Source organism: Danio rerio, chromosome 5 (genome assembly GCF_052040795.2).
Source record: "Danio rerio strain M-AB ecotype USA chromosome 5, GRCz13ab, whole genome shotgun sequence".
Lineage (NCBI taxonomy): Eukaryota > Metazoa > Chordata > Actinopteri > Cypriniformes > Danionidae > Danio > Danio rerio.
The window spans coordinates 24,973,002-24,987,406 of record NC_141025.1 but is presented as its reverse complement, the minus strand read 5'-3'; the positions used below and the strand labels follow the sequence as shown (position 1 = coordinate 24,987,406).

Here is a 14,405-nt window from a genome sequence, read left to right as displayed (position 1 = left end):
TCACTCTGAATATAAAAGCTTTATCTGTGCATTTCACTTGGAAAAGTGATGTTTAAAATACTATTCATTAAACTTACTGCATGACTGGAGTTTTATTTTTTACAAACCAATAGCATTGACCTAATTCATGCTTTTGATTTTCCACTCTGTAGCAGTTTTTCAACACAAAATGTAAACGTTTTATGCATGTGCTAAAAATCTGTAATTTTGCACCACTGTCAAAGTTTGTATGTAACAAAGCATACATGTTTTTAAAACTGTCAGTTTTCAAAAGTTACTTAACGTTGTCTCCTTTCTTCTGGAGTTTTTAGGAACAACAATGTTTCATTTGTGGGGGAAAGAAAAAAAAAGTGATGTTTTGAAATACATTGGTTACACCAATATGGTGTAAAGGTTAGAAGTTGGAGTTTCATCCAGACGGCTGGGGCTCAACGCCTGATTTTTTAATGCTTTTTAACCTCTAAAGTGTCCCAAGTAACATTAATAACAACACTTAGCCACAATTATTTGTTTCGCAGTTGAAGGCTACACTTAATACTGCCAGCAAAACACAATAATAACAAAGAGTAAACACTTTCTTATTTTAAGAATACTTTGCAGTAAACTTTAATGCATTAGTAAGTTTATTTTATCCACCTTCTGATGCAGAATGTTTTTGAAACATTTGATTATGTTTTTATGACCACGGGCATCTCACCAAAATATTTGACCTAATTCAAGTAACCAGTGCTGCAGTTTTTAATCACAAAATGTCTTTACAAACTTTTTTGCGTATGTGTTAAAAGTCTAATTTTACACAACTCTTATAGCGTCCGTTACAATGCATACAGTAAATGTCACAATAACCATTTCTACTGCCAATTATCTTTTGGTGTCTAATTCTTCACAGTATTTTTTTCACGAGAACTATGAATCTACAAAGGCAAGGCAAGGCAAGACAAGGCAAGTTTATTTCTATAGCACATTTCATACACAGTGGTAATTCAAAGTGCTTTACATAAACAGGAATAAAAGAGACAAGTATAAGAAAAATAAAAACAAATAATGAAAAAAAAAAAAAAAAATTATAAAAACAGATCAAATGTGTTAAAACAAGTTATAAAAGAATGAAAAGAAGAGAAAAACATATTAGTGTGATCTGTCAATAGTGCGATCTGTCTACAAAACTAAAAGAATAGTTGCCACTAAATCTGTATTAATATCTTATTCAACAGTGTCTAATGTACAGTGTATTAAAACTGTATTCTTTTGAACTGTCATGAAAGTTTGCGTTGTGAATGTTTTGGTTTTAAACCAGAGACAACCAACAATATTATGTATACCTTTTGTTCAAATACTTTTTCAAATGAAAGATAAATTATGAAATTGTATGTCAGTGCATCTTTAAAACTAAATTGGGCAAAAAAAATTTAGGTTGTCTTTCTAAACTGACTACAAAACCGTTATACATGAGAACTGTGTGTTATTGGGTTGACTTAAACGTTAACCAATTTTAATAAATGTTCTACAGTTTATACATTTGCTTTAAACAAGTGACCAGTCCTTGACACACTATGCAACATTCTAATTTTCTAAATATTTAAATATACATTTGGCATAAATACAGGGCTTTAATCAGTTTTGACAATGTTTCTATGATTTGTTTCACACCATCATGTTTTGCACCTAGCTCAATTTTTTACTTTTTTACAGGAAAGGCATAGACACTTGAGTTGATAAACTTTTATTTCAAGTAAATATACACTGAAATAGAGTAGTACATAACAAACAAACATGGATTGCATTACCATAATAAAGACAAATTAACTAAGAAAAAAAAATACATTTATACAGTCATACATTGAAGAAAAAACAGGGTACACCAGAACAATAAAGACATTACTGAATATTACCAAACAACAAAGAAATGCTGCTAAAAGCATTCTGTCATGTTCTAGTATGTGGCTAGTCATAACATCCACAATCTCAGCAATATTTGTTATTTTGTTTTGTGAAACCAGTGACACACAAATATCTGTTATATATGTGGACATACATAGAACCTGCGTTACCCCCCATCTCATCACTCAATTCAGTCAGCACCTACAGAATTTTTGTATTGGTTTCACAGACAGCACCATTGTTATGAAAACACAGGTGTGTCAAATGATTTATCGTATCGGCCCATGAGTTTAGGTCCCTCTCACAACGTCCATTTCTCTCTTGAGATTTTTCACACGTTTGACATCTCCGTACAATCATGTTTAGAATCACACACATCATTAATGATCTTCTCCAGAAGAAAAACCATATGGTCCCTATAATGCTGTTTAAACATGTTGTCCACAATAGACCTTATTTGACAATCAAAAACAGGGTTGCACTCGTACTCGGGCCTTTCATGCGCATTATCGTCAGTATTTTGAGAACAATAGCAACCAACCATCTTTGCATGGTGGCTGTCAGAAAAAAAATCTGAAAATATTTTTAAGAAAAGTTTTTTCTTTAATCACAATACAAAGTTTGACCCATAATCTGTGTAGATCATATAAAGTAGTACCTTAAAGATGCGGCCTGTGTCCTTAAACAGCGATAGTTCAGCCCTAATAGTTCAGTGCAAACAAGACCAAAGTAGGGGCTGTGGTCCTCAAAGATAGTACCTTTTTATGTCTTTAATCTTCTTTTTACTCCTGATCAATTGGTTCTTGTAGAAAGCTTTAGGATCAGTGACTGTAGCCAGAAGCATTACTCCTTGGTAGCTAGAAGTAAAAATGGGTGCTTTATCTACACATTCAAACAGGCCCGCCCTCACTCACGGGGAGGTACTATGAACATCTGCCATGGTGTCATAAAACTCATGATAGTTGACATCTTGTCTTTTATTTAAGACATAGGCGTGATGATGTAGGGATACCTATTTTAAAAATAAAAATAAAGATACAGACTCATACCGTAAATATATTCACAATGAAAGATTTTAGAGAACTAATATTATAGATTTTTTACATTTCATGGAAGTTTTAGGTTGATAAAATATAATGCACAGCTGAAGTCATCTCAAAACTCATTGCCAAAATGGACAATACAATTAATTTGAATGTTTTTAAGCAAATATGTACAGTCTTTTCAACATTATTCTGCAGTTTGAATTGTTCAATACAATTGTTTATTTGGTTTCCTATTTGGGCTCAAAGCAGTCACATATTTAACTGAAATTTGCATCTTTCATGATAGTGTTCTTTTTCAAAGAATGATTGAGAAGAAATAGGATTACATCTACACTTGCATATTCTTTTTAGAATTTAAGTGAACTATACTTGTAAGAAAATACAATTAAATTTATGAAATAACCCATATTCCATAACTTATTACAATGCCTTTGAGGTCAAGAAAGAGATCAAGTTTAGGAGCCATTACCTCATAATTGGTTATTAGATAAAAGTTATTTTAAAAAGTCAAGTTTGGTTAAAAACCTAGGCTTTCTTAAATTTGTTCTGTTAAAACATAAAAAAATTTTAAAAATCAAGTTATGCATTATACGTTCTGGAGATATATAAACATACACTTTACCATCAGATAATCTACGAATAACAATATTCACCAATTTTATACAAAGGGTACCAAAACCGTTTGCTTATGTTTGTTGCAGAGTAGCAATTTTTTTGTTTGTTTTTTTTATGTTATGTGATACTAAATCTATTTTCTGGCCTATAATTTTAGTGATATACTTATGATAAAGTTGAAATAAAAAGCTGATACATTTAGTTAAACATCATGTGCTTGACATTTTGGTAAATAGTTAAAGCTTCTGATTGTACTAATTGAATATTTAGCATTTTGAAAGGTAAATGTGTGTCAGGGTATGTAAAGCTGACCCCTCTAACTTGTTTGGTTGAGATTTGTGGAATGTTTCCACAAATTGAAATATTAAAGTGTTTTTCTTATTCACTATTCTGCAACTTTGATGCAACATTGTAAAAGTGTTAGAAATATACAAAAGTACATGTCATGCTGTTTTGTAAAAACAGACAGTCATATCAGTAAAGAACTGCACTTCCTGAGACAAACATTTTGTTTTGCTGTAAATCTATAATATTTTAGTTTGTCTGTCAGGATGTAAGCATACAACTTACATATAACTGACTTTTTGTACGACAATCTTTCGATGAACATGTTTACATTATATTGTGACATTTTTAGAGTGGTCTTTGAAATAGATACAATATCACAGATGTAAAGTACTCGAACAATGTTTGAACAATGTTAGCTGATTGCTGTACTTAAGTACTACTTTTATGATTTGTACCCTACTTGAGTACAGTTAAAATTAATGTTTACTTTTACTTCATTACTTTTTTAATAACAGTATTTTTTTTTTTACAACTTTCAATTTTATTTATTCTCAAAAAAAAGTTCCTCACTCCTATCAAAACGACAAAGCTGCTTAAATTAATGTTATTTACTTTGTAATTGACATTCATTTCAATATTCCATCAAACTGGTCAGACATGCTCTTCGATTGTTTAGAAGTCATGTCCTGTCACATTGAGCTCTACAATACACATCAACCCCAGTAAGTCTGCTATCAGTACACTTCTGTTAAGCTAAACATAAGAAATTATACATTTAGTCCATTGTCTGTGTACATATCCACATAATTGTATTTAGATGCCGCACAGAAATAAACTTAAACCTCACTTAAGTATATTTAAACTTATACAAACAGAAAGCGTTTAGTTATTGGTCCTACAGTATGCTTGGTCATTGGTTTACGCGTACAATTTTATTACAGTACGTGTTCTAAGTACATTTGGTTAGTAGTTATTTTGACACCCTTTGATTAATTGGGACACATAATTTTTCTACATAATGTTATAGACACATGTATTAAGACAGAGAATAAATTTGTTTGAGTCGACTTAACTGAAATGAACTGCGAACATGTCAAATCTTTATAAAAGACGGTAATCTTATAATAACACAAATTTAACTGCTTACTGCAGTGAGAAAAATATTAAAATGAAATCACATAAACATAAAAAGTATACATGCAGCTAGACAAAAGACCTGAATACTGTCGATATTTACATGTTTACTGTGTTCTTTTTAGTATAGAGTTTACTGTAAAAGTATAATTTCAAGTGTGACAGCAGTAAACATTAAGCACACAAGTAGCTAACTATAACATTTTTATTTATACAACCTGTCAAGTTATAAGAATAGTAGTAGTTCACTTATACTTGTAGTAGATAAATAGTTTGTGCTGGAAATGATGCAATGAAATGATGCATTTATGTCTCCACTTAAACCATCCATATGAGAACTGTCGGTGCTGCATGCTCAATGCTTCAACATTTGCACCACAGGTCTGACTTTCCAAACAATTTAGCGTTATATTTTTTTGTGATACAGTGTCCATAGTACTCTAGTGTCTTGAAACTTGCAAGAGTACAGCTAGTGTAGCCTTGGTTAACTAGTAGTACACAAAGCAGTTACCACAAGGGATAGTGTGTTATTGAAAACATGTCATGCAATTTGTAGAAACCAATTTAGAAAACAACTGAAGTAACCGCTGAGCATTTTTTCTCAGAATAAGTGCAGTTTTAGATTACCTGTGGATTTTGAAAATGTTTATAATTTAATAAAAATTACAAACATTATTTAAAAATTATAAAAATAATTGTAATAAAAATAACAAAAGCTTCAAACATTATTCAACCATGTAATGAACTTACACAGTCATGGTCAGAGTATACTTGTTGTTAATCAAATATAGCCCATAAAAGTACATTAAATACCCAAGAGAATATGGTGTAGTACAAATTATTTACAATTCAAACATACCAAATTTAATATTTCAAAATATGGCATTTCAAGATAGCAAATAATTAATTACATTGAATTATACAGGCTCTTTGTCTAGCTGCATGTATACTTTTTATGTTTATGTGATTTCATTTTAATATTTTTCTCACTGCAGTAAGCAGTTAAATTTGTGTTATTATAAGATTACCGTCTTTTATAAAGATTTGACATGTTCGCAGTTCATTTCAGTTAAGTCGACTCAAACAAATTTATTCTCTGTCTTAATACATGTGTCTATAACATTATGTAGAAAAATTATGTGTCCCAATTAATCAAAGGGTGTCAAAATAACTACTAACCAAATGTACTTAGAACACGTACTGTAATAAAATTGTACGCGTAAACCAATGACCAAGCATACTGTAGGACCAATAACTAAACGCTTTCTGTTTGTATAAGTTTAAATATACTTAAGTGAGGTTTAAGTTTATTTCTGTGCGGCATCTAAATACAATTATGTGGATATGTACACAGACAATGGACTAAATGTATAATTTCTTATGTTTAGCTTAACAGAAGTGTACTGATAGCAGACTTACTGGGGTTGATGTGTATTGTAGAGCTCAATGTGACAGGACATGACTTCTAAACAATCGAAGAGCATGTCTGACCAGTTTGATGGAATATTGAAATGAATGTCAATTACAAAGTAAATAACATTAATTTAAGCAGCTTTGTCGTTTTGATAGGAGTGAGGAACTTTTTTTTGAGAATAAATAAAATTGAAAGTTGTAAAAAAAAAAATACTGTTATTAAAAAAGTAATGAAGTAAAAGTAAACATTAATTTTAACTGTACTCAAGTAGGGTACAAATCATAAAAGTAGTACTTAAGTACAGCAATCAGCTAACATTGTTCAAACATTGTTCGAGTACTTTACATCTGTGATATTGTATCTATTTCAAAGACCACTCTAAAAATGTCACAATATAATGTAAACATGTTCATCGAAAGATTGTCGTACAAAAAGTCAGTTATATGTAAGTTGTATGCTTACATCCTGACAGACAAACTAAAATATTATAGATTTACAGCAAAACAAAATGTTTGTCTCAGGAAGTGCAGTTCTTTACTGATATGACTGTCTGTTTTTACAAAACAGCATGACATGTACTTTTGTATATTTCTAACACTTTTACAATGTTGCATCAAAGTTGCAGAATAGTGAATAAGAAAAACACTTTAATATTTCAATTTGTGGAAACATTCCACAAATCTCAACCAAACAAGTTAGAGGGGTCAGCTTTACATACCCTGACACACATTTACCTTTCAAAATGCTAAATATTCAATTAGTACAATCAGAAGCTTTAACTATTTACCAAAATGTCAAGCACATGATGTTTAACTAAATGTATCAGCTTTTTATTTCAACTTTATCATAAGTATATCACTAAAATTATAGGCCAGAAAATAGATTTAGTATCACATAACATAAAAAAAACAAACAAAAAAATTGCTACTCTGCAACAAACATAAGCAAACGGTTTTGGTACCCTTTGTATAAAATTGGTGAATATTGTTATTCGTAGATTATCTGATGGTAAAGTGTATGTTTATATATCTCCAGAACGTATAATGCATAACTTGATTTTTAAAATTTTTTTATGTTTTAACAGAACAAATTTAAGAAAGCCTAGGTTTTTAACCAAACTTGACTTTTTAAAATAACTTTTATCTAATAACCAATTATGAGGTAATGGCTCCTAAACTTGATCTCTTTCTTGACCTCAAAGGCATTGTAATAAGTTATGGAATATGGGTTATTTCATAAATTTAATTGTATTTTCTTACAAGTATAGTTCACTTAAATTCTAAAAAGAATATGCAAGTGTAGATGTAATCCTATTTCTTCTCAATCATTCTTTGAAAAAGAACACTATCATGAAAGATGCAAATTTCAGTTAAATATGTGACTGCTTTGAGCCCAAATAGGAAACCAAATAAACAATTGTATTGAACAATTCAAACTGCAGAATAATGTTGAAAAGACTGTACATATTTGCTTAAAAACATTCAAATTAATTGTATTGTCCATTTTGGCAATGAGTTTTGAGATGACTTCAGCTGTGCATTATATTTTATCAACCTAAAACTTCCATGAAATGTAAAAAATCTATAATATTAGTTCTCTAAAATCTTTCATTGTGAATATATTTACGGTATGAGTCTGTATCTTTATTTTTATTTTTAAAATAGGTATCCCTACATCATCACGCCTATGTCTTAAATAAAAGACAAGATGTCAACTATCATGAGTTTTATGACACCATGGCAGATGTTCATAGTACCTCCCCGTGAGTGAGGGCGGGCCTGTTTGAATGTGTAGATAAAGCACCCATTTTTACTTCTAGCTACCAAGGAGTAATGCTTCTGGCTACAGTCACTGATCCTAAAGCTTTCTACAAGAACCAATTGATCAGGAGTAAAAAGAAGATTAAAGACATAAAAAGGTACTATCTTTGAGGACCACAGCCCCTACTTTGGTCTTGTTTGCACTGAACTATTAGGGCTGAACTATCGCTGTTTAAGGACACAGGCCGCATCTTTAAGGTACTACTTTATATGATCTACACAGATTATGGGTCAAACTTTGTATTGTGATTAAAGAAAAAACTTTTCTTAAAAATATTTTCAGATTTTTTTTCTGACAGCCACCATGCAAAGATGGTTGGTTGCTATTGTTCTCAAAATACTGACGATAATGCGCATGAAAGGCCCGAGTACGAGTGCAACCCTGTTTTTGATTGTCAAATAAGGTCTATTGTGGACAACATGTTTAAACAGCATTATAGGGACCATATGGTTTTTCTTCTGGAGAAGATCATTAATGATGTGTGTGATTCTAAACATGATTGTACGGAGATGTCAAACGTGTGAAAAATCTCAAGAGAGAAATGGACGTTGTGAGAGGGACCTAAACTCATGGGCCGATACGATAAATCATTTGACACACCTGTGTTTTCATAACAATGGTGCTGTCTGTGAAACCAATACAAAAATTCTGTAGGTGCTGACTGAATTGAGTGATGAGATGGGGGGTAACGCAGGTTCTATGTATGTCCACATATATAACAGATATTTGTGTGTCACTGGTTTCACAAAACAAAATAACAAATATTGCTGAGATTGTGGATGTTATGACTAGCCACATACTAGAACATGACAGAATGCTTTTAGCAGCATTTCTTTGTTGTTTGGTAATATTCAGTAATGTCTTTATTGTTCTGGTGTACCCTGTTTTTTCTTCAATGTATGACTGTATAAATGTATTTTTTTTTCTTAGTTAATTTGTCTTTATTATGGTAATGCAATCCATGTTTGTTTGTTATGTACTACTCTATTTCAGTGTATATTTACTTGAAATAAAAGTTTATCAACTCAAGTGTCTATGCCTTTCCTGTAAAAAAGTAAAAAATTGAGCTAGGTGCAAAACATGATGGTGTGAAACAAATCATAGAAACATTGTCAAAACTGATTAAAGCCCTGTATTTATGCCAAATGTATATTTAAATATTTAGAAAATTAGAATGTTGCATAGTGTGTCAAGGACTGGTCACTTGTTTAAAGCAAATGTATAAACTGTAGAACATTTATTAAAATTGGTTAACGTTTAAGTCAACCCAATAACACACAGTTCTCATGTATAACGGTTTTGTAGTCAGTTTAGAAAGACAACCTAAATTTTTTTTGCCCAATTTAGTTTTAAAGATGCACTGACATACAATTTCATAATTTATCTTTCATTTGAAAAAGTATTTGAACAAAAGGTATACATAATATTGTTGGTTGTCTCTGGTTTAAAACCAAAACATTCACAACGCAAACTTTCATGACAGTTCAAAAGAATACAGTTTTAATACACTGTACATTAGACACTGTTGAATAAGATATTAATACAGATTTAGTGGCAACTATTCTTTTAGTTTTGTAGACAGATCGCACTATTGACAGATCACACTAATATGTTTTTCTCTTCTTTTCATTCTTTTATAACTTGTTTTAACACATTTGATCTGTTTTTATAATTTTTTTTTTTATTTTTTCATTATTTGTTTTTATTTTTCTTATACTTGTCTCTTTTATTCCTGTTTATGTAAAGCACTTTGAATTACCACTGTGTATGAAATGTGCTATAGAAATAAACTTGCCTTGTCTTGCCTTGCCTTGCCTTTGTAGATTCATAGTTCTCGTGAAAAAAATACTGTGAAGAATTAGACACCAAAAGATAATTGGCAGTAGAAATGGTTATTGTGACATTTACTGTATGCATTGTAACGGACGCTATAAGAGTTGTGTAAAATTAGACTTTTAACACATACGCAAAAAAGTTTGTAAAGACATTTTGTGATTAAAAACTGCAGCACTGGTTACTTGAATTAGGTCAAATATTTTGGTGAGATGCCCGTGGTCATAAAAACATAATCAAATGTTTCAAAAACATTCTGCATCAGAAGGTGGATAAAATAAACTTACTAATGCATTAAAGTTTACTGCAAAGTATTCTTAAAATAAGAAAGTGTTTACTCTTTGTTATTATTGTGTTTTGCTGGCAGTATTAAGTGTAGCCTTCAACTGCGAAACAAATAATTGTGGCTAAGTGTTGTTATTAATGTTACTTGGGACACTTTAGAGGTTAAAAAGCATTAAAAAATCAGGCGTTGAGCCCCAGCCGTCTGGATGAAACTCCAACTTCTAACCTTTACACCATATTGGTGTAACCAATGTATTTCAAAACATCACTTTTTTTTTCTTTCCCCCACAAATGAAACATTGTTGTTCCTAAAAACTCCAGAAGAAAGGAGACAACGTTAAGTAACTTTTGAAAACTGACAGTTTTAAAAACATGTATGCTTTGTTACATACAAACTCTGACAGTGGTGCAAAATTACAGATTTTTAGCACATGCATAAAACGTTTACATTTTGTGTTGAAAAACTGCTACAGAGTGGAAAATCAAAAGCATGAATTAGGTCAATGCTATTGGTTTGTAAAAAATAAAACTCCAGTCATGCAGTAAGTTTAATGAATAGTATTTTAAACATCACTTTTCCAAGTGAAATGCACAGATAAAGCTTTTATATTCAGAGTGAAAAACATTCCGTTAGATTTTAGTTTGATCATTTGAAAATGTGTTTGCCAATAAAAAACATTGTTTAAAGAAACATATACACTCCCAACAAATTGTGTGTAGTGACAATAATCTTGATTAAATCTATTGGTAGAAGAAAAGCATCATTTACCCTGTAAAAAAGTAATCAGTCTACTTTCAAGAACTACTTTTAAACTTGACTAATTTTGACAAATTTGTAAACTTACTAGATTTGACACTATTGTATGAACATGTACATAGTGGATTCAGTAGTTAAACTAGAAAATTTTACTATAAAACATTAAGTAGATTTAACTAAGGGCTGGAGCTGTACACAGCAAAATATGGGGACCCAAAACAACTCTATGGGTGTTAATTTCAACACTTTGAAAGTGTCTCATGGGGTCCACTCAAAACAGAGTTAAATCAACACTTTCAAAAGGGTTGGCACATTGACACCGAAGTAAGGGTTAATTTTAACTCTGGGCAGAGTTAAAAAATGTAACTATATTTAACACCGCCTGGTGTAATATATTATTTTATTTAACTCTCTTGAGTGTAAATATGGTAAAAAAAACTCAAATAGACTGTAAATTACAAAAGAAAAAACATTTTATTTGAAAACATTCACCACTTCAACAATTCATTCAGTTTTTAAAATGCAACAATGTCAAATATGCTTTAAATGTTTTATTAGTACAGACAGTATCAACAAAATATGTATGACCAGTGCTCAAAAAGGCTGTTTTAGTCCTTTGGTCCAAACTTGATGTTTCATCAGTTTTCTTCTGAACGCATAGTTTTCTTCTGAAATTACATTTTAAACAACTTGGCGTGCAAATCTTTCACTTCTGGTGTTTCCTTGGTCCTCCATATCAAACACAGCAGTTTAAATGAAGGTATAAATGCTGGAAACTTGTGTGAAAGCAAACTGGAGCTAGGAAATCTCATCAAGCATGTCCTGTGAATGAAGTGCTTCCCAGCCACAGGATGACCTTTTTATCCATGACGATGTAGCAGCTGCTGATCGCTCGTCTGGTAGTTCCTGATGCACGGATATAGGGTGATGCTCTTCTAAGAACTCTTCAAGACTCCAGCATGACTAAGATAAATGTTTGAAAACAAATTGCAATCAAATTCTATGATATATTTAAAAGAACATTTAAAGTAAATAAAACATTCAAGAAATCTAAACTCACCTTTTGAAAATCTTCATGATGATCCACAACTTGACTCTCCCAGCTGGTTGAGGTGACAGGATATGGAAAAGTAGAAAAAACACATACATCACTGTTGGATCTCCAAAAACAATTAGGTTAATCACTATGACTAGAACTGGAAAAACAGACAGCTGTCTGTCCAGAATCCTGAATTTAACACAACACTTGGAGCAAAATTTAGAGGAGCTTAAAATCTTTTATATCATTTAGTGATGCTGACTTCCCCAAAATATTGGCCACAGTGTAAAAAATATTCATAAACTTACAGTTTTCTGTAAGCGTGTGCGTGTGTGTGTGTGTGTGTGTGTGTGCGTGCGTGCGTGCGTGTTTCTTTACCAGATTCAACTTGTTGGGCCCTTTCAGAACCAGTATTGACGCCACCTTTACTGGAGTCTAGCAGATGTTTCAGGTCCAAATATAATCTTAACTATTAGGATAAGCAGAAGAGGAAAAGTGCAAAGCAGAGCAAAACATTATTTAAGTAACAGTTCACCCACAATACAAAACTTATCACCTTCATGTCATTTGTTATTCTCTAATGCTCTAATACCCTCTCAGCTTATTGTGAAACAAATACAGAACTTTATCAAACATACCTTCATTATTATCACCACATATGACCAAGAAGGTGTGCTTGGTCATTTCACCAACTCTGGAAATACACCATCCGTCTCTAATCAGCCACCGTCACAGGGTCTTGTGTTATTGTATAGAGAACTGTGGCTGTTAAAAAACAACACATTAGTATCTAACACATATGCATAACCTTCAGATAAAAAAAGAGAGATGAACATCACAAAGTATGCCTCACACTTTTTCAGATATATTTTGATTCAGATGTTGATTATTGATAATAAATCTACAAATCAAACCTGTATCATCATTAGGCTGCTCAAATATGAATCAGTTGATTAATTTTACAGACAGGTGGCTGTTTACAACGCACTAAATTGTCTTTAAGTTTAAGTTTAGCCTATAGTTTTAAGCACAATATCATGCGGGAGAAAAAGCTTGACTAAGATGTTCCTGACTACAGAAATAGCCTAACTTACTAACGTCAGACATCCCGAGTTGGGAAAAGTCATTTTCGGGGGATACAGAGTTGATTTGCGGGAGGTAGCGGGAGAGATGAGTACCTGAAGAGCGGTGGGGTAACTTGCGCGCGACGTACCTAAAGAGCGGTGGGGGTGACTTGTGCGCGACGTACCTGAAGAGCTGGGAGGGATGCGGTGGAGAGGGGTGTGCAAAGTGTTTAATGACCGGGCGGGAGACGCGCGATTTCCGGGAGATTATCATTCATTTGCGGGCATCTACTTAGGCATCTGGGAGTCTCTGTGCATTTGCGGGATAACGTTAACGTTAGTCCCGCAACTTCCGGGAGACTTCTGTAATGTCAAATGTCTGAGAAAGTGCAAACGCGGTCATTTAAAGACATTAATGTTAACATTCCGACTTTAATGGTTGTCAACACTTAATATAATTCAAGCGTACGTTATCACGCGAGTCTATGGACTAACGGTATATGGACGGCCACGAATGAACCAGTTTAAAAGGGCTGCGGTGTTTAAAATAACCAAATTAACATACACGGATAACAAACAATCATATGTTTTAGTCAGGAAGCCTTTTACAAGTAAGCATATGTTCATTTACTCACCAGATATGTTTTAGAAACTCTCCAGAGCTTATGGAAACCGTCCTGTGTTGCCGTTAGCATCCGGGCAGAGTAGGCTAGGCGCTCCGGGGAATCCCTCGCTAGTTTGCTTCGAATTAAAGGAGAAGTGTCGATTTTATTTTACAGATGGGTAACAACGCACAAAATGGCATTAAGCGTGACAGAAATGTGTTGAACATGTACATTTGATGTTTTTATGCACTATGTATGCGTGAGCACATATAAAAACATTCTTGAAAAGAAGTCGATAGTAATGCAGTTAAGCTAGATACACAAACGACCATGAATGAACCGCAGAAGATTAAAATTGTCACTACATTCTAAAGTTATTAACTTAACAATATGTTTACAACTGTATTTCCTTAAAGAAAGTCAGTAAAATACCAACATTTAGGTAGTTTGACTCACCAGTTGCTGTTCTAAACTTCAGATGGAAAATGGCGTCTGGAAAATTCTTCAGTGACTGGGGCTGCATGAATTCCCGGATGTTGGAAATAACACCACCAAGTGTAAAAAAGATAACTCCTTGATTTCGCACTGAATAAAATCAATTCTAACTCTTATTATATTCATTT

At 32.4% G+C, this 14,405-nt stretch overlaps 1 long non-coding RNA gene across 2 annotated transcripts; it reads right to left on the bottom strand.

Moving 5' to 3' along the window:
- Nucleotides 1–11,529: 11,529 nt before the first annotated feature.
- Nucleotides 11,530–14,298, bottom strand: LOC147843961 (uncharacterized). Of its 2 annotated transcripts, none has more exons than XR_015491177.1 (6): nucleotides 14,239–14,298; nucleotides 13,813–13,918; nucleotides 12,752–12,878; nucleotides 12,492–12,582; nucleotides 12,135–12,177; nucleotides 11,530–12,037 (listed from the first exon to the last, which is right to left on the bottom strand). It is a non-coding gene; the product is annotated as an uncharacterized LOC147843961 (long non-coding RNA). The 2 variants fall into 2 exon arrangements; XR_015491176.1 differs by having other exon boundaries at nucleotides 12,492–12,577.
- Between the last annotated feature and the right edge of the window lie 107 nt (nucleotides 14,299–14,405).